Source organism: Struthio camelus, chromosome 4, assembly GCF_040807025.1.
Source record: "Struthio camelus isolate bStrCam1 chromosome 4, bStrCam1.hap1, whole genome shotgun sequence".
Lineage (NCBI taxonomy): Eukaryota > Metazoa > Chordata > Aves > Struthioniformes > Struthionidae > Struthio > Struthio camelus.
The window spans coordinates 63,329,913-63,356,845 of record NC_090945.1 but is presented as its reverse complement, the minus strand read 5'-3'; positions in this window follow the sequence as shown (position 1 = coordinate 63,356,845).

The window sequence follows — 26,933 nt, the reverse complement described above, 5'->3', positions numbered from 1 at the left end:
AGCTCATAAATACCAGCATATAGCTTGTGTGTGTGTGTGTGTGTGTGTGTGTGTGTGTGTGTGTGTGTGTGTGTGTGTGTGTGTGTGTGTGTAATTCAGTCACAGGAGACAGTGGCATTTCTGAGAGGTAGCTGAAATAAAACTCTTGTTTCTTGTTTGTCTAACAAAGAAGATTGTGTACAATACACAAAACACTGCTTTCCCAGCAGTGGTTCATAAACAGCAAATTCACAGCTGCATTTCCTGAAGGATTCCTGCTATGCATGGAAGACAATCTCTGAGCATTTCTACAGGACTGACTGACTCCAACTTAATTTCCAGATTCCAGTCTGGTAATAAGAGGACAGGAGAGACCCATTAAGACACAAATATGAGGCACTGGAATCAGAATAAGTGGAGCTGCCTGTTGCTGCCTAGCTGTTCAAACAGTACCATGTGCTAAACATACTCTCTAATCAGAGAAAGGAGGTACTAAATGAGTATGATCTGCCAGCCGTAAGTGATAGGTGATCAAAAGTGGGTAATAATGCAGAGGTCTAATAATAAAGGTCTAAAGTCAGGTTTTTAAATTGGGTTTTTTAAATTAATCTGCCTTAAATTCTTACTCAGTATCTACTGGAGGCTTCCAGAAGATGTTGCTCAGGCAAAATCTTGGTCATTTGTATTTTGGCCACTCATGCTGTCTGCTCAGATGACCCAGTGCTTAAGTGAATCCATGAGTTCAAACATACCACCTAAAGTAGCGGCTTTTATTTACTACTACTGTTCCTGTCATTTTTTGTAGCATTCTTTAAAATATTTAATTAAACTGTGGTTTGGAATTAAAGCCTTAAGAACAAAATATTTCAGCTAATCACAGCTTCAGTTGGAGGATGAATCTACACTATACTTCATTTTGCAAAATATAATCAGTTTCTGTTACTTCAATTTACTGCCACTGACTTTTTAAAAATACCCATTTTAATTCTTTGCACATTCAAAAATACTTTAAAAATTAAAAGAACCTTTCCATCCCCAAAGGTAGTTCAGCATGGGATGGAGTTCTCAATGTATGTTCTCCAGGAAAAATACTGAATTGGGGGTTGAATAGCTTTCCTTAGTACCAGTGCAAATGTTCAGAGAAGTGCAATAATTCTGTGAAAAAGTCAACAAAGAGTTAAATTTCAGAGTTAACTGAAAATACTAGTAGAAAATATTCAAAAAAAATAGAGATCAGAATTTCATAAAGTTATTTGTACTTTTTTTTTTTCAGTAGTATTTCTTTAGGAGATACTCAGGTGCTCTAGGAATGGACACTAGAAAAGCATTATTTAGTTGACCTTCTATTTCTAACAATCAAACAGTACAGGGTAGGTGTTAGACTGATCTTACATGTGTTGGATAATATGGTAAACTTTACTCATATCTTTTACAAGCTAGTTAAATTCACTTACTGCATTAAATTATTGGACTAGATTAAACTTCACGTTAGTAAAACAGTATCTATCAAATTCAGTTTCACATTAATTTTGTACTAACCTTTACAATTTCATTAAGATCTCATTTCACTTAGAAAAATTTTAAACTTATTGCTACTGGGAGGGAGGAGAAATAAGAAAAGCATTACTGAAACGATGACTGTATTAACCCATTCAGATGCAGTAGTCTTGAACTCCTGCTGTGAATAAAAGGACCATTTTATTGTAATGCAAAGCACAGTGAAATTCTGACTTACGGAACAAAAATTACTTTGAAAAATGTTCCATTACATTGTATTTGAAAGTATAAGGCAAATGGAAGAAAGAGAAATTGGTATATTACTCCTTATTCAAAAGATAACATCATATTTAGACTAGCCTATCATACAGACACATTATTAAAATATATTTTAATATTTATTGAGGGAGACACCTGCTCAGAATGCTGAATTTCTAGCTCTGAATGAACAACTACAGAAGTCAATTTTGGTCAGCCTTCAAATTCACGAAATGAAGTTGAAAATCATCAAAAAAGTACTGTCCCAAAGTAACCTAAGGCTTCTTTCCTCTCCCCCTCCCCAGAGAACTGACTCACGAGGAACAGAATAGAAAAAATAAACAATGGATTACCCATATTTTAAATACTTGAAGCAGAGAGAGTTCTTCTGAGTAAAAGACTGAGCTGAAGTTTAATAAAAGCAGTCAGGAGTGCTCTTCATTCTAAGCTGTTACTGGTAAAAAAGAGTCTTGCTGAATTAGGTTTAAAAATAAAATTATGCATCCATCTGGAGTGTGAGGGAATACAAGTGTGATATTGGATCCATAGGTCAGAGCGCCAGAGCGAGAGAAAGAATGTTTTACTTACTGAGAAAATTGGTGAAAATTGCAGAATAAAAATTTTAATTTGCATACTCCAAAAATTGATAATGCCTTCAGGGTGTGTCTGCCCTGATTCGATTCTTCTGAGTGGCTTGAGCATGCTTATCTCATAGCTCATCCACACTGCTGGCCTTGGCTTACTGGAGTGCATTCCAACAAACATAAGTTCAAACATGTGGCATAGCCCACATGCCTTTGCTCTCAGCAGCAGCCGTGCTTCCCTGAATTCAGCCTGCATTTACTTTGTCTGCACCAAACAAATTGTGTTTGTTCCTTGTACTAGGCCAATAATTCCATTAATCAGCTATGCACTGAACTGCTGTCCTTGAGCTTAAAAAGGAGCAGGCGGCCAGGCTAGGGTCATATGTATCTTCAGCGTGGCACATGTAGGAGCTTCTGTAAATGTGGGGCACAGAGCAGCTTCACCTAACAGCTGTCCCCTGCCTAGGCAGCCTGCACCTGCCCAGAGACGCCTGGTAATCTGAGCAGCCTCTTGAAGGCCTACATGGCTACTCTTCTCCTAGTGGCTTGTAAGTACTGTTCCAGTCATGGAAATTATTAAAAATTTCTTGAAAATGTTTATAACAGAGCCAGAAACTCCTACTTTGTCTGTTCGCATCCCTAGCTGCCTAGTAGTCAGTCAGCATCCTTCAATTCTGCTGTCAGAGAAGCCCATCTCAACCCCCTCCCAGAAGATATTTTCATATGTACGTTTACTGGGATAGCTTACAAGGCCAGTGACTCCCTCCAGTTTAAAGCCTGAAGATGCTCTAGCAAGCTGATAGCACAGACGGGTTTGATCATGATGGCAGATGGAAATGTGTACTTCTAAGATGATTAAGGAGCATCCCAGAAAAACTCTATACACCATCTTTCATCACTAGGTCTCTGTTAGACAGGGATCATTTTGCAGATGTAAAATAATGACTGAGTATTATAACTAAAACCTTCAAACAGAATTGATTCAGTAAAGTGTAATTTTGAGTGCTAGCAAATATATTAATATATATATTGCTGTTATCAAACCATTACGTCAGTCACCTTAGCCAACAAAACTGACATGTCAAGATGGAAAAGGGATCTGAGAAGAAGATAGAAAATTGGCTACAATGGAAGAAGAGAATGTGTGATTTCATGGAAAGTAGGATTGCTGGAAAATAGAAGGCTGTGGGAGGAACAAATAGGTCCTGGAACAGAACCTGCTCTCATTTTTATCTGAAAATTGCTCAAAGAATGTTGTGCCCATTGTTTTGGTTGGCTTTGTTTTTTTTTTCCTTGGTTTTCAAATTTTAAATAAGCTAGTTTGATTTGGAATAAAATTCAGCGAGTGCTTTTCAGAATCCTCCAGCTTCTATGTGGCAGTGCAGGCGCTGCAGGGAGCGTAAGGGGAATAAATGCATGGGAAGCAGGGAGCAGAGAGGGGAGTCTGGTCAGTCTGCAGTGCTTCTGTACCGGTTTACAGAACTGAGATGTACAGCAGGATTTGCAGGGGGACACATTCAGGGCTCATGCTGTATTATGGCTATAGTTAGGCAGGAAGTAAGTAATGTGCTAACTGAAGCTTACGGGATTAATGACTTTTGTATATAATGTCAATAAGAGAAAATAAATATATATAAAAAGACATTTGTATATAGAAATAGAAAAATATTCAGTTCATAAAAAGAATGGAAACAAAGTACACAAATAGTACTGAGGAAAAGCTTCATATAAGCTGTAGTTTGGAATTCTTAAAGCTCTTTGTCAGCTAGCGCCTTACGCATTTTAAAAAGCTCATAAATAAATAGATAGGCCTACAAACCAGGATGAATATATTTGGATAAGTCAAGTTCCTGACAAAATATCTGACACAACAAATGTTTATATATGCATTTTATGATAGATTATTTTTAGTATCCTAGGTTATTTTTCTTCCTCATATGATATCCCTGTATATATTCTGTGTGTTGCACAATTTTTCTTATAATTTTATTTTCTGCAGAAGGAAAGAAGTAAGAAATCGTCACGAGATTCACCAACAGATTTACTGTATATTGGCCTTTCTTATAAGAAAGATACCGTCTATTAAAAAATGAAAATATATCTGCAGAGTCATTTCAGAGGAACTTCACTGCCACAGTAAATTTGTTCTCATTGCTTGCAGACTTATTTCATCTGTACAGAGGCATCTGCACATTTGAAGTAATAAGTGTCATCTTTGAAGACCTTTGAGTGTGGTGAAGAGTAAAATAATCAGAATTAACTGATTCTCTAGAGTGAACCTTCAATACCAAAAGAAGAAAAGGAGTGATAGTGTGAAAAAAATAACACTCTATTTTCTTCCTAAAATGCAAAAAAATCTCCCTAAAGATATTGCATATTGATTTCAAAACAACACAATCTTTGGTTAAATTAAATGAAAATAAATGTAGTCTCTCAAAGTATCTTTTTAAGAGTAAGTGAAAGCTCATACATATGAAGAAAAAGCAAAACAGAAAGGAGAAAGAAGGAATGAGAAAAAGGGAGTTACATTGTAATTAATGAAATAGCCATTTTATTGATGAAAAACTGTTACGGATTGCTTCAGTCTCTGAAATCATAGTTTTCAAACTAAACATTTTACCAATATGCTCTTTGTCATCTCATACTTTCAATTAATTAGGTGGTTGTTATGATATTTTTTCTCTGAAGTCAGAACGTTATGATTTTCTGCATAGATAACATTTAACTGTATATATGACTCTGAATGATATCATACTATTAACTCATAAGATATAGACAATATTCAGACACCTTTGTAATTGCTGCAATTCTCATTGTAATCATTGCAGTACTACTCGGCGTTAGAGTCCCTGGTTGCAAACAGTTTTGCCACAAAATATGGGAGGTCTTAGAAGGGCAGCCTGGGATAAGCTTTATGAGCGGTAGCTTCCCTTAAATGAAGACAAAAAACAATAGATGTTTTAAGATAAATGCAGAAGTTTAACGTGTGGACCCTCCAAGTCTTATCAATCAAACTGGTACATGGCCTCTAGAAAACTGGATCCTCTTGCTTGAGTTTTGGAAGACGAAAGATTAAGCTGTTTTTGTTCTGACATTTGTAAGAAAGTTTCATCGTTGTGGAAGACACGCTCACATCAGCTTCTACAATGAGGATCAGAGTATAATAATTAAGAGATACTTTAGTGCCTAAGATGGAATATTAACAAACTCAATTTTGACAGTAAATCAAAGCAGATGCAAGCATATAAACTCTTATGAAACAAAGTCTTGCTTACCAGGATTTCAACACTGTGTAATTCTAATCCTTCTCATGTTTTTAAAAGCCTGGTTTACAAAGTAATTTTATTTATTTCAGCACTAGTTTCTCAGAATGTTACCACCATAAATGCGGAGAATTTAGCCTATCCTTATGGAGAACTTACTACAGAATGTGGAAAGTAATGGAAGTATTCCATATTCAATACAATACAATAACCTTTAGCATAACCTTTTATAAAAGAGAAATCAATCTTCTAATCCTTTGTTACTTATATGAAATAAGATTTTTTTAAATCACTTTAGGTGCTATGTTTTCATTAAGTCAATCAAGATAGTCAGTCAGATCTCTTATTTCCTTTTCTACCAAACAGGAGGAAATCAGTTGCCAGAATAAGTAAGTGAAAGAAAAGAAACTTCCTTAAGCAATCAGTCAAACAAGTGATACTTTCCCATTTATTGCTTTTGTTTATTTACAGCTTCTACAGTTAATACCAGAAAATACAGTGTGCAGTGAGGATGGTCTGCAGTGAGGATGAAGAGGAACATGAGGGGGCCATGATTCTGCAAGCATAGTTAATCCTCTGCCATGTAACAGAACTATTTAACATTTTACTCTTCCACTGCACTGCTTCTATTGTGTTTCTCTTCCCTATGAATGCAGTCAACTTCAGCTAACATTTTCAGATGGCAATTAAAAGCATATCCTACGCACAAGACTTGCGTAGGGCCCCCATTGCCCTCAAAGCCAAAACTGGGAAGGATCACAAAGAATTTCTGGATCTGTTCCCCTAGATCAGGTTATATTTCCTGAGAACAAGTAATTGCTAGATATATTCACTTGAAGAGCTTGCGCTGCTTGAAAAATATATGCTACCAATTGCTTCTCTTACACAAGTACTTTAACTTGATAATAATAAAGAAATATGTAAATAAGTTGATCAAAGCCTAAATATTTTCTTGCTTGAACAAATACAAGGGATATATGCCAGTTTTTATAAGCTAGAAAATAGTAATCAAGCAAATGTGGAGGAGATAAACAAACTTTGAGCAAGGAAGGCCTTTTGCAAAACTTTTGAAAATTTTGCAACCTTCTTTGGGCTTATGATTTTTGTGGCTTTTTGGACTTATGACTTTTTTTTTTTTTTACCTTTCCCTCCTTAACACTAGTGGGTGGAAATTTTGTGAATGTTCTGAAAAGTGAAACTATTTGGCAGGTATACCACATTTTTTAATTAAAAGAGAAAATTCTCACTTAATGAGATTATTTTTTAAATGGTCACCTCTTCTTTTCTTGTACATATCAAGATATAGTGGAAAGCTAGCCACTGATTGTTGAAATGCTCAAGTATCTATCTCCAACAGTGAACAACAATAAATATTTTAGAAGAAGTATGAAATCTCTAAAATAGATAATTTGCATAATATGCTAACCAGGAAAATTACTACAAATTCCAGACGGTTCCTATTTGGATATTATCTTCATAGAATATTATGGACATTAAAAAATTTCTTAGTGATCTTAGCTTTCTCTCATTTGTGTGATAGAAAGAAAGAAAAGGTTCTTACTTGTATGTACTGAAGGTATTGGATCTCTGATACTTTTCATCTTAGGTAGCTACTTGTCTGGTGACATATAATCTACTCATGCATAAATGATAGCAAAAGCTAAGTATAAAGCCAAGACTTGCTCTTCTTGTGATCAGGCTCTTTTGTTTTAATAGTGTCTTACATCAAAAGCACAGTACTTTAGGCAAACTGTCATTTTGTGCAATGGTTTATTTTAGAACAAGTATAGAAAGCAGATTTAAAATGCCACAAAGCTCTATGAGCCATGCCAAAAATGAGTTAAATGGTTACTATAATCTCCTGTATTACCAGTGCTCACGAACAATACATTCCTCTCTATAAGGATATGAATTGTCCCCTGTATGCAAACAGTCTCTGGAGTTCTAGAAGATATGCTGTTTCATACTGTTAAAATATTAAGCAAAGAAATAAAAAAGTCTCTAAAACCTTATTATTTGAGAAGGTGCTGTTGCGTACAGTATTAAAACATCTGCTTCATAGTCATCCAAAAGCAAAATCTGTTTTGTTTTCACGCAGTTCTTTCTTTTCCTTCCTTCTCTAGCCTACTCCTCCCTGTAGGGATGTATTCTTCTATCAAGTTCAGGGCACTGGAAAATACTGTTTTACTTTTTTTTTTTTTAATTTAATTTTGATGTTGCAGAGCTGCTACAGAACAAGAGAAAATTATTTTTTATTCAAGATTTGATGTTTAGAAGATGCCCCAGGGATAGATTTTTTCCTTAATATTTCATATTCTACAAGCCCTAAAGATCTAGAGATTTTTTTTGTTCTACAGATGATATCTTAATGTCTTAAAAACTGTTCCTTATTTATGTATTATTTTACACTTTCTAAAAAACATTTTTATTAGGTTCCTGGATTTCTTCTTATTGTTTTTCTCACAGACATGATGAAACAATCTTTCAGAGTAAGAAACTTTTTATGCATCATTTTTATTTTGTTCTTTTCTATCCAAGAAAATGCTGCAATAGTCAGTCAGGTGTAAATCAGATCACATAATCTAGTGCAAAAGTAGTACCTGCTTTTGAACAAACTGACAGCATTGTACTCTTAGGTTCTACGTGCTGAAATTCTTCCTTCCTGCTATATTTAGGAAATGTTACCTGGATCTCATCCAGTTCTTCTTTTACAGATTTTTATTCTGTACAAATTCCAGTGGTATATATGGGCTTCACAGCAGCTTGATCTAAAGAAAAGTATAGCGTGACACAAAGAAACAGTAAGTCTTCAATTCCATTCTTGGAGCCATTCTTGAGTTTAGGCAAGTATTGGGCATGTATTTCTTATTTTGTCCTCTGAAATGACATATTTATCTTGTATCTCTGTAAAGCAAGTATCACACAGTTTCCATCCTCACTTAGTATTGTATGTCACTGCATTAGAAGAGCAGTGAAGGCAACAGATCGAGCAAGTTTCAGAGAAGTCTAGTTAAGACTGTAAGTTTTCAAAAACCATATAAAACATGATTGCTGTGTTACAGCTTGCATTAAACAAGTTACATATAAACAAAATTACAAAGAGGAATGGATTAAGATCTCTACAAAAATTTTTGTCACTACATTCTGTAACTGGACAGAAAAACAATGGCACCCTAAAATTATTGTCCACAAAATGATTCTGCATCATCTGTGGTTAGGCACATTCATATAACATGCCTACTACTGTATAGCCAAGGAGACACAAGTTTGTATTTCTTACTTCCCTGTCTAATTAACCTATAATTAGCATATAACTAATCTGAAGATGAAACCTTTTCTGTCTCGGGCATAAACTTATTGGCTTACTATTCAAGTATTTTCATAAAGAGGCCAGATTCTCCCCAAGCGTTTTTTATGGAGAACAAGAAGAGACTGGCCACAGAACCACCTACTTTTGTTTTAGTATGCAATCAGTGATACATCCGTCTAGGATACCGTTCATTCATCATCGTACCTGGTCATTGGAGAGAAGCGTATACTTCGAAAGCAGCATGTGATGTTGAAATACGTAATTACACTATGGGTACACTGTGGGTAAAGTAGGTTCCGTGTGATTATCCTTTTCTAAGGAGTTTTGCTCCAAGCGCTGTTAGAATTCTAACAACAGTAGATGATAATGTGTTAAATGAAGCGTACATTCTTAGTAGAAGAATTCTAATTAGATATCTTACTTAATGCCAACAGATGTTGTACAATCATGAATAATATGCCTACTAGAATTAAGGAAACTCAGCAAAAATTAAAAAAAATACTTGAAATGCCCTAAATACAGTCTAATCTAATGTAAAAGGGGAACCTTTATGATGTCTGTTATTAGCAGCATCAAGTCCATACAGGTTTTTATTGTAAAAAAAATATATATATGTGTAAGTGATTATTTAGTGTAAGTTACAACAATCTGATGTTTAAAAGCTGTTTAAAGGGCATAAAAGGAAAGAATATCATAGAGCAAAAAGGACAACTAAGGTGGGAAAAATTTTAAATCTACTTAATCTTAACCTTTGAATACATTTGCTGAAATATTCCTTTCTTTTCTTCCCTCAGCAGTATTTATTTTGTATATCCGCAAAATCTCAACTTGAAGGAAGTCGTGCAATTTTACTGATGCACCTGCTTTCTTACCTTTTAATACCAGTGCTGAATTTATCACATAAACACTCTCAAGAGCTTTAAATAGTGAAAGTCCTTCAGACACAATGAAACTTCTGGAAAACACACATAAAATATTTTACTTACTTGGGTCCAGATCCTTACACTATGTAAATAAGGATAACTGAGAATGAATGTTTATAGCTTTCAGCTGCTGTCAGAAGGACAAAATATTTAGACTGATAGCTATAACCTTGTAACTGTTGTTGGTGCAAATAGTAACTGTAACATTGTACATCTTGGACTAATTATATGAATATTTATGCTACAAGGCAGAGTTCTTAGTAGTGTAATTACACATGTAGTTAACTAGAAACACTGGGAACTCCTTGAGTATTTTTCCAGATTAGCAACCAATACCTTAAGGTTCTACAGAGCAATTTAGTCCTGCTTTACCATTTAAAGTGTTATATTCAAGCACATGTATACATTCGACTTATAAAATGCCATTGTAGCACTAAGCTAAGTAAAAATGATTAAAACATTGTTGCAAACAGAAAACAAGGTCAATAGATTTGATATCCTTCCAGGCTATTACAGGCTCCCTGAGTCCCGCTGGGAAGGCCTGAAATTGAAAATGACTCCGTTCCAGGAATTTCAGCAATTAAAGCAGAAACACAGAGTATGACTTTTTACTGATTTTTGTTGATGTAATAGCATACATGACATTAGTGAAATTAAATTGGAAAGGCTTCAGGAAACTTACTGTGCTACGTACGTATAGCAAGTGCTCTGGCCCCAAAACTTGTGCAAGATTTAATATCTTTCTATCTGTCTCTCTAGTGATAGTGTCCCAACATTAACTTAATAGATTATACTGAGCTATAACAGTTAACTAAGAATTCCTTATTCACAGAGTGAATTGTGATATATTAAGACCACGTGACCATCTTTTGTTGGTCTACATTCTCTAGAGTTATGAATATCTAGCATAATAACTTTCTTGTCAGTGGTGCTAGGATGTGTTAAGCAGAGGAGAGTGCTGTAATTTGTCAGCATTTAACAGCGTGTTTGTGCAGATGATAGTGAAAGTGACAGAGGAAAGTCGAGTCCAATTTTTGTGTTCATTTAACAGAAGTATCTAGACTTTCTTATACAGAAAAATTCATTTTTTACTATCAGCTGTAGCAAAGAGAACTGAAAACTGCTTTCTTGGGCCAGCTTTCTCAACTGATTCCTTCATAAGCAATCTATTTTTACCTAGCTTTAAGCTCTTCTTTACTGCACGAATAGAATCGTCTTTGGCTTTTCCCTTTCTCCTCTACCTCTTTGCCAGTAGATATGATGACTGCTACTTCAGAAGGGGTACGTAGGCCTCAGCTGAGTAAAGATCATCTTCTCTGTCTCACTGACAGTATTGATAAAAAAAGAGGATCTGCAGGGAGTGAAAAAATATTCTGGCAGCTGGAATAAAAGGCTTGCTGCCATGAACCAGAAATCACAGTCATCTGAGTATTTGTGGTTTGGTAGATTGGGCTTAACCAGCCCACTGATTTTTGGAAGGCTATAGTTCTTGCAAATGAGGGTGAATCATGCATTTCTTGCATGATTATATTGCAGAAGTCTCTCTAGACTAAAAATTAAACCTTTATACCACGACATAACATCTTAAACTCTGTAGGATTCGTGTTACTGAAAAAAAAAAGAGTTCATAAATGATTACTTTACTTTTTTAACGTAAGCTGTAGTTATATTTCTCATTATTTTCTATTTGAAAATCCAGGGTCCTTATAATTGAGTCCCACTCTGCTGACCCAGAAGAGAAAATTATTCCTGTTCTGTGAATGGTACTGCTTAATTTAAGAGTATGTAAAAGTTTCTGTTGTTGGACCCGTAAGTCTCATCAAAGAATAGCTATGACTATCAATGTTGAGTGTGTGCCTTGGCTTCAGTTTAAAGCAGTACTCACCACATTTAAACAAAAAAATTGCAATCTAGTTTATATAGTGACATCCCAAGAACAGTTAGTTTCTGTTTCAGGATGGTAGTGGTGCTAATATTTCTGTGAGATAAAACTTTGACAATAAGTTTAGGGGCAAAGAAACTTTCTGAAAACTTTTTAAGGTGTTTCCTATCCTCAGTCTTGTTCTTAAATCGTGATCTAAAAATGTCAAATTATCAAAGCCTAATGATAAAAATGAATAAATATGATTTTGGTCCATCAAGACATTTTTGCTTTGACATTTTATGTTTCTTTCTTTCCTACTACTAAGATTTCTAAGAATTTACGATAGATTTATTTTGAGAAAAATCCATAGTTGCTTTCAAAATATCAGAATACCCATTTTCACATCCATAAGGGTTTTTTAAAAAATGACGACTTAAATCTTGATTTCATGCATTCCAAATTGAATAAAAAATCTTCAGTAGCTCTCCAGATAGTGAATTTGTTATATGTCCTTATATTGCTATATTCATAAAGTACTTCCTTCATAGTTTCTTAGCAATTTTCTTAGCAATATGTAATTTTTTTCCCTCTGCTCTTATTCATTAAGAACTATGTTCAGTTATGGATGCACTTGAATATCTTTTCTCCTATCACTTTTTTGCAGCATTAAATATGACATGGAGTAGCAGTAGAGCATGCAGTGCAGTACATGAACAGTAAATTCTATAATCCAGGTAAAATTTGCAGAAACATTTAAGACTTTACTGAAAGCAGAATTTTACTTGCTAAATCACTGGAAATATCTTGAAAATTGCATTCATTTAGCACTCTATATTACTAAATATATGCCACATTTTAATTTGATAAATTTTATTCTCCATCCTTAAAATATTTATTTCCTGTTCTTTTCTGATGTAATATTGTGTGACCTCAATTTTTTGCATTTCTTACACGTTAAATTCCTGCATGCAGAAACAAAGCTGGCAAGATACCTTACATTAGAGTTAGTCAAAAAAATAATAGTTTGCTGGTACTGGATAGTTTATAACATGTATCGGTTTCAGCTTACTTCTGAAGAAATGTTACTGCTGTTTCCTGCTGGGTAGCTTGAGATAACAGGATCTGCAGCTACAGATTTTGTTCTCATTTTCTCTGACTTTTTGAAAAACATTATTTCTAGGTTGTCATACTGGGGGAAGGAGAAGAGAGTTCTATGTAATTCTATTTTGTTATCTAAAATGTAACTCATTCCCTTCTGTTCCCAAGTTTCCGGAGAAATAAAATTCTGGCTTTTGATCATCTCAGGTTCAAACTCTTGCTGGAGGTAGTTTTTACTACTACCACTAGTGCTATACCACTACTACTACTAGTCGTAGTGGTACTACTAAACTTAAATAACCGTCTCTGGTCTTTTTTTAATAGTAAACATGAAGAAGCAAAAGTAATATTGCCAAATTATTTTACTCAGACAATAGATGATAAAAAATATTTTATTTCTAGAGCAGCAAATAGTTTATTTTAGCTCAATTTAAATATTCTTTTTCTTTTTTTTTAATGATAGAATTTCCTTATTTTTTAGATAATCATGTTCAGCCCAGTTGTGCATCTTTACCTATTTGGAAAGCTAGGGGAAATCGAAGAATGAGGAAGAAACTACACACTGGAAAACTGATGAACTTCCATCTTTTTTTCTTTTTAAATTTCACTTTAAGACTTTAGCTTTTAAAATGTGAATGTGAAGTCAGTCCTTGTCTATCTGCATCAAACCATATTTCAGTGTTTATCTTCTAGACCAGATTTTTTCCTACTGACATTTACAGGTTATTAATATGTCCCTTGCCACTGTTCTAATAACAATTCTAAATGTTTTGAGTACAAAGTGGCTTATTGACAGCAGCCAAATAATGCACAAAAGGATAAAGTAAGTGTGACGTATATTTATCTAGCATGATTTTAATTAATTCTTTATTCAATCTGATTTTCGGGGATTCTAAGAGCCCACATCTCCCAATGACTTTGGGTGAAGTTCTCAGTATTTCAGCAAGATAAGCCCATGCTTCCTACTTTATTATTTGTTTTAGACACATTATACTCCTTAGGGACTAATTCTGCTACTTTCCCAGTTTCCTTGACACCTAATGACAAAAATTGATTCTGGCTGCAAACAGATGATGTTTTCCTTTTAAGCAGTATCCTTAACTAAATGAAGACCCATAGAGAACGTGCTACAGTTAACTCTTACTTCAGATATCACTTGTCTCAACAATCTATACTAATTCTACATAATTTTTCCCTCCAGAGAAAATTGTATTCCGTTGCTATAACCTTTAAGTAAAACGGAGTTGGCTGCACCTTTAGCTTCACTGTGGAGTGCAGATGATTTCTCATTGTTAATATCTGAAGGAAGTTAATGTCACAAATTTGGCCCAGACAATATTCCGTTGACATGTCAGTATCTATCCAGGTATGTGTTTTTTCTGTCTTCCGAAGGAATAGTAATCCACTTAGAATAAAAAGTGTCATGTTAATTCAAAAGAATCAGCAAAACTTTGATTTTTGCCTTCACCTCTAAGACTAGTGACTGCAGCATATACAATTTCAAGATCAGTTTGCCAGTTTTCTCCATTTTACGTATGAAGCAGAAATCTTACACAAGCTATATTCCTTATGTAGCTGTATTGCAAATGGTTTTGAGATAAGTCTGCAGCATTTCATCATAAAAAGATGAAAGGGCACATTTGGTCAGTTTGCGGAATATCTACTGAAAGGTCATGAAGAGTAACCTTTTCTTAATTGCTACTACATACTACTGCATATACTTAAATACAGATATACTCCATGCTGCTAAACAATGGCTTACAAGTGTCAGGTTAATGATGAGATGACAGAGTGGTAATGTGCACTAACTAAAATCATTTATGTGGAACTTGCATTGCTTATTTGATGCATCTGTGCAGTTATAGGTTCTCCATCCATTTGGAGAAGGTGGACAGCATGATATAACTCAGAAAAGAGTTATGTCATCAATGCTACTGTCAAAGAATGTCCCTATCTATCTTCCTCTTTTGGTCCAATCTGAAAAGAAGAAAGAATTTATTTTTTTATTAATAAATAATTTCATTTTTTCAGAGGTTTGTAATGAAAGAGAATTACTATTAGCCCAATCAAATATGACTGGAAAAAATGGATAATCTTTCAGAAACAGAAGTGCCTCTCCCGATCTAGATCAGAAGCAACAAGCTTCAAGCTGATTACAGGCTGGAAACGTTTTTTTCTTAATGATATGTAATTATATAGATTAAGTAGAATGAGTTTGGGTTTTGTGTCCCATATAAATAGCTGAGTTATATGAAATGTGATTTTTTAAACATGTTAAAAGTTTAGAGTAAAAAACTTGATGACTGCAAGTGCCTGAACTGTTAGTCTGGGTTGCAATGAATTAAAGTCACAGATTATCCTGGGAAAAGCTAATTAATTGGGTGAAAAGGGAATCTTACTTTATTACTTGGTATGCCTTAAAGAACTTTATCTATATAATATTGACGCCAAAGCAAAGTGCTGACTAGATTATATGATCTAGGTAAGAAATTAAAACTGTTCAAAATGCTTCTATGAAATTTAACTATCTAGAGAACTATTTTCCTGATGACTGCCCATTTTTTGGGGAAATGCATATACAAGAAAAAATTTGCAGAAAGTGCCTCTTAGGGAACACCATCAATGATTATGGGGAAAAAAAAATCAGCTGGAGAAAAGGTGTATATACACTAAAGCTCTTCCTTTTAATTAACCACATTTTTTCTGACAAGTTTTTTGGTCATAAAAAACTTCTGCTAATATTGCAAGTATTTCACAGATATCTTAGTGGACAGGCTTTGAAGACCGCAGGATTGTGTGTCAGCACAAAACTAGCACACCTGAAGTGTGCTTGGAGGCTTCAAGACTTACATAATCCATGACTAAATCCCTTTCAAAGAAAGAATTTGAAATTTTTAGTTTTCATTCTCAGATGGAATGAAAGCAAAATCTTCCACAAAATGCAATTCATTTTATTTATGCAGTAATATTTGTAAGTAATTACACATTAGATTCACAGGGAAAACTTAAAAGAATATGGATACGCAAATATCTCTATTCCTTTGCTTAAACTTCTACAGAAGTGTGAATATACTTGGACAGAGATTTCCATGAAATGTCTGATTTCTCATCATGATTTCTTCTGCTCTCCATGCAAAGCTAGAAGTCATTAGGTAGGCGTTTTTTTTACTTCAACTTAAGATCAACAGTTAAAATATATTTTTTAATGTTTTCATTCTGTTTACACTCTTGTCTGACATAGATTAAACCATAGGAAGATTTTTTTGTCAGTAATACACTAATTTATAGTTATTCAAGGAAAGCAGAATCATCAAATTTCTTTATTCTCTAGATCCAGGTAAGATTAAAAATGGAGTTATAGGCAAATTCTCGTAAGTCTGAGTATGACACTCTTGTTTCATGCTTGAAAGACTGCAGCATTTAATTTTAAGATATTTTTTTCCATACAAATATATGGAAACAAATGTATGATACGCAAAAGATGGCTTTTTGCCTTTTGAAAGGAAAAGCCATTAAGGTGCATCTGAAGTCCTTATCTGCTTTTACAAGAATAGCTATCACAGTCAAGAAATTATGGAGGTTTTTTCTCCTTCACCTTTCTAGTTTAGAATTTTTTGTTATTGTTATTGACTGCGAAATGTTTAAAGCTAGTGCTTTGCTTTCCTGCTGCTCTTATAAATCAAGTTCAAAGTACAGGGGTGTATCTCTTACTGGAATTTAGATAGTTGTGGAATCATTAGAGAATATTAACGATTGGAATTATATGCTGTTTTCATAATACAATTTTCAAGGTTTTATATTAGTCTTTATTCTCTTTGTTTCTTCCAAATTCATACCGACTAGGAACTGAATTTCAGAAACTACTGTACTTTCCTAGGTATGCAAAGTTGGTTTCCTATATAATAGATACATAGGCAGAACAATCTTTAATGTAAGGATTTATATTTAGTTTGTATAAGGGCAGACATCTGTCCTACCTAAGATGTAGAGCTACACTAGCTGTGAGAAATATCAATACAACTGGATCCATGTACTTATAGATTCACATCCAGGGCTCACTCCTCCTTTAATAACAACCTAGAGGAGATCTGGTGGCTGAGCACTTCTGCAAGACTGACTGCCCACATTTAAGAGTTTAAATCCAATAAGCGTCAATGGTTTAGAGGTCATGCACAGCCCCCGTGAGCCAGTAAATTTTACTTGGTGCCTTTTCATGCAATGCTGAATAAAACAGACACAGCGTTCAAAAGATTTGAAAACAAATTTCATGAAGGAATTAAAAAAGTTGCAAAACTTTTTAGGATTTTCTGAAATAGATTCAAATCCTCTGAAATAATAAGAGCTTTTTCCACTGACTTTAATAATTCCCTTTTTCATTCAATTCAGTGTGTAAGTACTTTCATAGCAGACTACTAAAGGTCTCCTTAATTGAATAGTTAAAAAGAAAAACAAGAACTGAAGACTGAAAGCCAAGGTTTTTACAGATTCTAAGTGTGAAAAGAGGCACCATTTTTTAACAATAAGGATGATTAACCTTTGGTGCAAATAATCAAAGTGAATTCTCTTTCTGTCAGCGTAGCTTCAAAGACAGACTGTAACTACACAAAAGAGAGGTTTTGAGACTGTCTACATGCAGAAGTTAATGAGGAGAAAGAATTTATTATACTGTTGTCAGTCTTATAGTGGCTGACAGTATAACCTCTCTAGTTTGGCAAAGAAATTATTGTACTGCAGAAAGCTTTTATGCAGACTTAAGACAGTTCCAAAGATTATTTAAATCCATTTAATATCAGCACTCAGGGCAGAGTTGGAGTGCTCTTCTGGTGAGTTAATGAGAGGAGTTAGTGCCATATCAGTTCACATCCCAGCTCATTCCTCATTTATGTCCCCATATAGATAAGCCCTTCCTCAAAAACAGGCTTTTTTTTTTTTTTTTTCTATATAAGGACAACTGTTAGATTGTTACAGCCCATGATAAACAGAAAATGAGGCATGTAGTAGCTTCCAACTTTGGGCTCCCTGAACATATGTGATTCCTGGCAAAGAACTTAAGTCAGAGGATCAGGATTTTTCAATAGCATCAATATTTTCCCACTTCTTACTAAATCCTAACATTATATCTTGTTAATACTGTTTCTGGAAATGCGGATTTAGCTGTGCAGTTTGGGTGGCATTGTATCATAAAGAAAATACTGCTTTTTCGTCATTCTTCTCACATATATTAACAAACGATTCTTTAGGTAGTGAAAAGACGTTGTGGCCATGATCCACATGACAAGTTGGCGTAAGCTGTACTGTCTACTGATGCTGAGGAGCACGGGGTTTTGTTGTAGCCCTTCAAATACAGCTGATTCTGCTACTCTGACAGATCTAATCTCTGTTTTTGTGTGATATAGCTAAGTCTTTTAACTAATTTACTTTTATCTAATGCAGCTAGGGATTCTGTAGCTTCTAAACAAACACTCAGGAACATCTGACTGACTAGGTACATTCCTGTCCAATTCTAAGTTATTCCTTAAAAACATGCTGATAGTATCTTGTAGCTGCAAAATATCCTAGTACCAAACTAGCAACTCATTTAACCCTCATAATTGATCTGATCACTTCTTTCATAAAATTCAGCTGCCTGAAGCCCTCTCTTTGTACAAAATCTTGGGTTCTCAGTCTTTTTTTTCTTGAAAATTTAATTAACAGTATTCTTTTAAATAGGGAGATTATGTTCTGTAAGCAATTAACTGAAATTCAGTCTGCTTTAAACTTTTCAGTACAGCAATGAATATTTATAAACTTAATAGAACTTCACCCTAGTAGGCAATCCCTTTAATCTTATTTGAAGCGGCGTGGGGCCCAAGTCTCACTGGATTAACATCATATTTTCTTTTGGCACACAGCAAAAATATATGATTTCCCTGAAATGAAATATTTGACCAGTTGATATCCAAACCTGTGACAGTTCAAAGTCTGCTTCAGTAAAGCTAGGGTGTATATATCCATATTGTCTGTGGCTGCATGCTATGATTCAACAATGATCTCTCAAGCTCATATGCACTTTTCTGTACCATTAGCACCTGCTGGCTTGCAATATCAATCACAGAATAAAAGATACAGTAACTTTGGTCTTAAAATGTAATCCAAATAGGTTAAAGATCTGTAAAGAGAAAAATTAAAAAAGAATTAAAGAGGAAAAGCAGACATTTAGGAAGCAGAGAAACAAGCTGGAATAGAATCAAAGAAATATTTCCAGTATTGAATTTCCTATCTAATTTTCCTTTATCTCCTCAGTGTGAAAAGTCATTTTAAAGAAATTACTTTTTAAGTAAAATCTAGTTTACATTCCCAAAACAAATGGAAATTGCAAACAATTTTCTAGTAATTTCTATATTATTGCCCCATGTTGTGAGAAATGCATGAGAGAAAATACAAGAACTATTTTTTGCCTTTTTTTACTTTCCCTCCCAACAACTATGCCAAATCCTATTTGCTGGAAGAACTGTTTTGATTAATTTTACTGTCTCTTTTTAATGTGTTTACTGGATGAACACTTTTTGGTAAACTTCTCCTTTGTGTTTCTCACTGTGTCTAAGCCTGTTCCTCATATGTCCTTTTCATATGTCCTTTTACTCTGCAGTCTTTGCTTTGGGCTTTTGCTGGCAGTAAAGACATCCCTGTGAAAAACGTGTTTTGATCTTTTTAATGTTTTTGCTGGTGATATGACAGTTGTTGCCTATCAAAAAGACAGGTGGACATTTGGTGGTCAATGGTATAGTCAGCATACGAAACACAAAAGGCCCACCTCACGTCTGGATGTAGCTGAACAGAGATGTTCAAGGAAACATGCAGGGACAGAAAAGCTAGTGTAAACGCTGGCTGTATAGCTCCTGTAATGTTGCATATGACCTCATTTCTTCTAGCATCTCTACAAACTGCTTGTAGAGACTTTCTTTTCCCTTTTTCCTTCCTCTTTCACCCTTTTCTACTGCTGCAAGTCACACAGAGGGAGAAAAGCAATACTGTATGGTAACAAAACATGTGTTACCTGAGATACCACTTGTGGCATCTGGGTTATAAGTAAGTATTTCCAACACACAAACCTTGGTTGCTAGTGTTACGAATGTATCAGGAATGTATTGGTTCCAGTTTGGTGATGAAGGTCTTGGCAAAGCAAAAAAAGACATTGGCATATCTAATTAGATTACAGCTATAAACGGCTTTATGATATCCTATGGGATGTAACATAGGATGTGTCTCATTATTTGCCTGGTAACATCAAACAACATTTATCCTAGCACTTACTTTTTAGCTAATTCACAGTTAAATTCTAAAACATTATTTTTCCTGACAAAAATAAAGTATTTAAGGTAAAATGTTACAATCTATTAGACTTTATTCTCAGATGCAGAAATAAAACCCAGGTGAATTAACTTCATTATACTAACATAACAGGGATTTCTTTAACTTACAGGGTTGTTTTTTTTTTCACAGTCAATATGAAGAGTTACCGATTCTCGGATTTTGGGAAGTAAGTTCATGCATTTTCAAGATATTCATTCTCCAAATGTGGGAGTTGTTATATGTTTATTTTATGAACATTTTAAAATGTTCTGGTTGGATGGCGGAGCTCAGAGGGTTGTGGTCAGTGACGCAGAGTCTAGTTGGAGCCCTGCAGCTAGTGGGGTCCCCCAGGGGTCAGTCCTGAGTCCAGTCTTGTTCGGTGTATTCATCCATGACCTGGATGAAGGCACAGAGTGCACTCTACACAAGTTTGCTGATGATACTAAACTGGGGGGAGAGGCTGACACACCAGAAGACTGTGCTGCCATTCAGAGGGACCTGGACAGGCTGGAGAGCTGGCCAGAGAGGAACCTCCTGAAGGTCAACCAAGGCGAGTGGAGGGTCCTGTGCCTGGGGAGGAAAAACCCCCTGCACCATTCCAGGCTGGGGGCTCTGCCGAGAAGGAGCTGGGAGTGCTGGTGGACAACAAGCTAAGCATGAGCCAGCAATGTGCCCTGGTGGCCAAGAAGGCCAATGGGATCCTGGGATGCATTAGGCAGAGTGTTGCCAGCAGGTGGAGGGAGGTGATCCTGCCCCTCTCCTCAGCCCTGGGGAGGCCTCACCTGGAGTACTGGGTCCACTTCTGGGCTCCCCAGTACAAGAGAGACATGGCACTCCTGGAGAGAGTCCAGTGGAGGGCCATGAAGATGGCGAGTGGACTGGAACATCTCTCCTCTGAAGAAAGGCTGCGAGAGCTGGGCCTGTTGAGCCTGGAGAAGAGAAGACTGAGAGGCGATCTCATCAATGCGTACAAGTATCTGAAGGGGGGGGGGGGGCGGCGAGAAGGTGAGGCCAGACTCTTCTCTGTGGTGCCCGGTGACGGGACAAGAGGCAATGGGCACAAACTGAACCTCAGGAAGTTCCACCTGAACCTGAGAAAAAACTTCTTTCCTGTGAGGGTGACAGAGCATTGGAACAGGTTGCCCAGAGAGGTAGTGGAGTCTCCTTCCCTGGAGATATTCAAAAGCCGTCTGGATGTGATCCTGGGCAATATGCTCTAGAGGCCCCTGCTTGAGCAGGGAGGTTGGACTAGATGATCTCCAGAGGTCCCTTCCAGCCTCTACCATTCTGTGATTTTGTGTGAAATGTATTCTTCCATTCCTGTTTTTGGGGAAAATCAATAGGGCTCACACAGAGCCATGCACAGGATTTTGGCACAAATGTCATTGAGCCTCAGGAATTTAAATTAAACATTTCAGGTTTAAGAAATTTGGTTTTGCGAATAAAGTAAAAGTTCACAGGAAAAATATTAAATAATGCTACCTATCACTGTTACTGTCAGATAGTTTTGTGGACTTTGTGTTGAACTAGAATGTTTATGGTATATTACTTTATCATGCTACCAGAATTTTGCCAAAAGTGTAACTGACATTAGCTCCATAATAGCTGTCACCCAAACCTCAGCTGAATTTCATAAGAAAAAGGCATTTCATTTTTCTCAGATTTGTCTCCAGGCCACATTTCAAAGACTTGCTCTAAATGGTGAAGGTATAAAACTTCTCATAATTTAAAATTTGCTAGGCAGACTTTCTAAGGTGTGCTGCTCCCACAGACCAGTGTATACTTGCTTTGCGGTCCTCTAGGTCCAGGATAATGCCATTCACAGCCATATTGCAGAGGGAAAATAGAATTATCCTTCCCAGGCTCAATCTTCTTAGTAAAGTCCAGAGTTTCAGTCTTGATGAGCAAGTGATATGAACTGATAACTACAGTCATCTCAAATGCTGTCAGAGATTTTGAGGAGTAGCTTACTCTCGGAAAGTTTCACTGCTTGCTATTTTGTAGGTAAAGGGAGGTTTGTTGATTGCTTTGAAATCACTCTTTGAGTGAGAAAGTACACATGCATTCTTCCTGCAGATAAAAAGTAATGAGAAAAAAATAGACATAGACTGATGAAATTGCCCGTAACTTGCAGTGGTCACAATCAAAAGTTCTGATTCTAGCCTAAAAATCATTGCTTTCCTAATAACGTAAATCTCCTGTTATATCAAATTCCTGATATGTTCCCTGATAAAGCAAATTTCTGTGTCCTGATATTTGTGCTCTGCTGTTTTCTTTCCTTTATTCCATACTTTCACTAGTACTAGTTAGCACTAAAAAATTAGTTTATCAATGTAGCATAGCTAAATTGGTAATACAATAACTTCCACTAGATAACATGTTTTCTACATGTCCACATACTTTATATGTCCTATTCAAATCATTTCTATTACTTTAAAGGGTAAAGAGGATAAGCGCTATTCTTTTTTAGTGTCCCCTAATGTAATACTTCTATTACTGAATAGTTTTAAATTGGTTGCATAGACAAAGTCCCCTGAATCTGCATTTTTTTTAACTTTTAATCCAGGTGTGTTGTTATCTTCAGTAGTCTTCTTTGTGCAATTGCAGTCATAATTCTAACAAGATTATAATTTCAATAGCAAACCAGTGTGCCATTTTATTACCAAAAATCTGCACATTTTATTTCCTTTCATTTCTCTTGTCATGTTTGCTTACTTATTTCAGATCCCACAGTGTTTTCAAACTGCCCACAGGGATGGCTGTCCTTATTGTCAATTGTATTTTACAGAGAAAAAAGAACTCAGTGTAGGATCACTCTGTTAGTTGAAGGCATTTCCTTTTTATTTTCTTCCCTATATAGCAGAGTAAATAAATTTCTCATTTCTAAGACGTTTCTGAGAACTTTATAATTGCGGCATTTAGACTCCAGCGACATAACTTATCATCATTCTGTTTGCAGTTTCCAAGGTATTTCAGTCAAACTCTCTCCTTTTTCTTATTTTATTTGTCAAGGTTATTTTAATTTTCATTATTTCTCTATGAAAAAGACGGGTAGAATTTCAGCTTTACCTATACATTATTAAATAGAAAAATTATTGGATCTTCTATTGATAACTCATTATATGACCAATTGTATTAAGAATGACTTTAATATTTTCTTAATATCTAATACTTCTCTGAAATTCTTATTTATATTAGAGGTATTATGGTTTTCAAGATGTTCTATTAGAAAACTCTTATAAAGCTCTTACTTAAAAAAATAAAAGATTTAGTTTTCCTCTCTATTTACTATACTAGAAATATTAATTTCCTCTCTACATGTCCTAGGGAAAAGTTCAGAGAGAAACAACAATGTATCAAGAACAGCACAGATATTTAGAAAATCTGAATCCAATTTGCATATGGCCAAAATTCCTAAATTGGTGGGTCGCTTAATTCCTCTTTAAAATGGAAATAAAACCTCTCTCTCTCATCTAATCGCAAAATCTAGGGTAAAATAAGTTTCTCTCCTGTTCTATGTATACAGCATCTAGCAAAATTTGGCATTATCTTATAAAATAAGAGATCACCTTTACAATATTTACAGGAAATTTAATGTTACTTTTTCTCTCAAAATAAAACCAGATATTGTTATTCCAGAATAAAGCTTTCATGTATCTTTTGATTTCTGTTTGGTTAGGCATTTGTATAATGCATAATGCATTAATATTTAAATATTGACTTTTTTTTTCTTTTTAAGGGACACCTAAAGGCATATTTAGGCATTTTTATGGTCTGTTTTTGAGTCCTATCAAGGAACTTACACTGGAAAACAGTTAGTTGTCGATTCCTGTCAGAAGAATTCAAAGAAATATTACTCTTTACATAACATAAGAAAATAAATGCTATTATGAAGATCTTCAGTACAGCAAGAAGAGTGGAAATATCTGGTATGCTACCTTTTTACCAGCCCTCTAATACTATATCTCCTTCCCCAGCTAAAAGGGAAGATCTAAATGTATAGATCCTCCTTTTAAAGAGGAAATACATGAAAGCTATACATGATCTAATAGTTCTTAACTAAATTTTCCATCATTGTTTCTATCAGCGGATCTATGAGCAGGAATGGGCTGCCTCAGGTGTGTAATACGGATTTTACGCACCCTTATTAGTTCTTCAGATGTTTAGATTTCCTTTTCCTTTCCTTCCTTTGAACTTTGTGTTTTAGGAGTCCATTGCATGTGCTTATATATATATTTTTTTTTTTTACTTCATATAGACGGCCTCTTTCATCTTTCTACAGAACTAGATATTTTAACTTGAGATTATTTTTCTATAGGTGAGTAAAATGGAAATTAGTTATATCACAGCGTTATTTTTCTCTAGTTGAAAGTGAAATGACAAAAGACAAAATAAAACCCCTGATTTTTTGGTAACAGCATTGCACGCCAATTTCAAACTGATATGTCCATATTTTCCAGTCTGTATTATGTTTGCTAGCACGATTTAAGTGCTGACAGATACAATTCTGCCTGAGGAGCGTATTTAGGGGTTCAGGTGAGATTTCTTTCACTCCTGGGCATAGATCCAAAAAGTGACATACGCTTTGCTTTCTTTGGTGCACTTATTACCATTTGTGATTCTCTAGTAAGGGATTTTTTGTGCATTTCATAACTTCCTTGACCCTTGAGTAGGTGAATCATAGAATCACGGAACAGCTGAGGTTGATAGGGACCTCTGGAGGTCTTCCAGTGCCACCCCGCTACTCAGAGCAAGGTCAGCTAGAGTAGGCTGTTCAGGACTGTGTCCAGTTGTTTTCTGAAGATCTGCAGGGATGGAGACTGCACAACCAGAGATATGCAGTGGTTTCCATGTGAAAAGGAAACCCTCACATTAGGAAGTCTAATAGACTAGCAGACACATTAAAAGTATGGAGTGAGTAAGGCAAGTATTCACCAATTTCTATAATGTACTAGGGGAGCACCCATTGACATTATACTACAAGAATTTTAAAACAGGAATTCTTTGCAAAAATACATAATGATGGTCCAGATACAGTACACGTTGCTAGAAACCAAGAAGATAAACTAGGTAAAAGATCTGTCTATATGTGTTTCTTTTCGCTGTTATTCCCATATTCCCTTATTTTTATGCTCCCTATTTCTGTTATTCTCTTCCTAAATACCTTTTGCTGGCACTTGACAGAGACGGAAGAATGAGGAAAGGGAGAGTCTCTGTTCAATGGCAGTTCTTTTGTAAGTAGGTGTTCCAGGAAATGAAAGTACTTTAGTGTTACAGATAAAAGCTTGATCCACTGAAGGAAAACAGTTGGTTTCTAGTTATGCATGATACAGAGACTGAGTTTTATACCTTCATAAGACTTCTGAGAGTTTCCATCATGTTATTGACTGTGGTCTGATATTCCTAGAGATTTAGAAGTGTATAATGGGATTAGTACTTTCATATTGAAAATAAATAGGATATTTCCATCTAAGTCATTTAGAGTCTTTTAAAAACTGTGTGCATTATTTCAACATTTCATTTTGCATAATGTAATGTTAATACTTGGTCTATTTGATATTTTCAGTGGTAATGAGAATGAAGACAAAAATGGTTAAGTTCCAAGAAAAGCAAAGAGAAGGTTTTATCTGAATCTGTCAAGCTTACGGTATTCATCCTGAAATGTCATAGATACAGGTTTTCTTTTGAAAGACATAGTTGGAGGGAGGAGAAAACCCGCACGAATCTGTCAATACATCAGAAAGAAGTAACAATGTCTAAGTATGAATGAACTGTAAATCAAATGTCAAAACTAGTTCTGCCAAAGATCAGATGGAGAATTAGGTGACGATGTAGATCAGTTCTTGGATCCAGATCTGACTGTACATTCTGCCAATTCAATAATAGAATAAATTTGTTAGGTTTCAGGAAGATACTACTATACTCCTGAATTATATACATATATGAATAATTCACTTCACATAGGAAGAACTGTTCATATTGACCAGGCAGATGAATACAAGTCTGTAAGAGGTGGCCTAAGTGGGAAAGATGTTAGAGAAAGTCATGTCAATGATGTCGTGGATGCACATGAATTCACTGTGTATATATATGCTTTGTGTATGACCCCTTTTGTAGCCATCTATGACCTCACAGTTGTAGAAGAGAAAGTATACTCTTAACGAGGAAATAGTTTTCTTACATACATTTTTGACTATGCTGCACTGTAATTTATTTTGCTAAATGTGATCCAGCTGCTAGTATGATTACTTCAATAAAATTTTCATGTCAATGATTTTTTCCAAATAGAATAGAGAAACCTTACAGATTGGTATTTATATATGCATGTATATATGTACGTGGAGTGTGTTTGTGTGTGTGTTTGTATATATACATATTTCAGCAGGATGTTGAAAACTTATTTATATTCTTTGTTTCATTGGCCTTTTTGCAATCAGGTTTTCTGACTCATTGGGTAATTTTAGTTTTTCTGAGTAAGACCTTCATAATTTTTGTTTAACTTCAGCCAGTGTTCTTGCAAATCCACTTAGAACTTTCAGTTGCAAAACTGTAACCTGTAATTTAGAAAATATTTTAAAAATAATTTATTTTGTTCATTGTTAGTTGCCCTCATGCTGTTCAGTCTATTAAATGTTTCTTTCAGGCACCTTACAAATACAATATTACACTTTGATGAAATGCTGAATATTCCCTATGTTATCTTTCTTACTGGAGAGTTATTTACTTAACATCCAGCTATAGGCTCTCTAATAGCCTCTGGTTACAGCTCTTTTTCACCTCAGGCTATTTCATATTTATATGATGCTAAGAATATGCCTCTCTTTT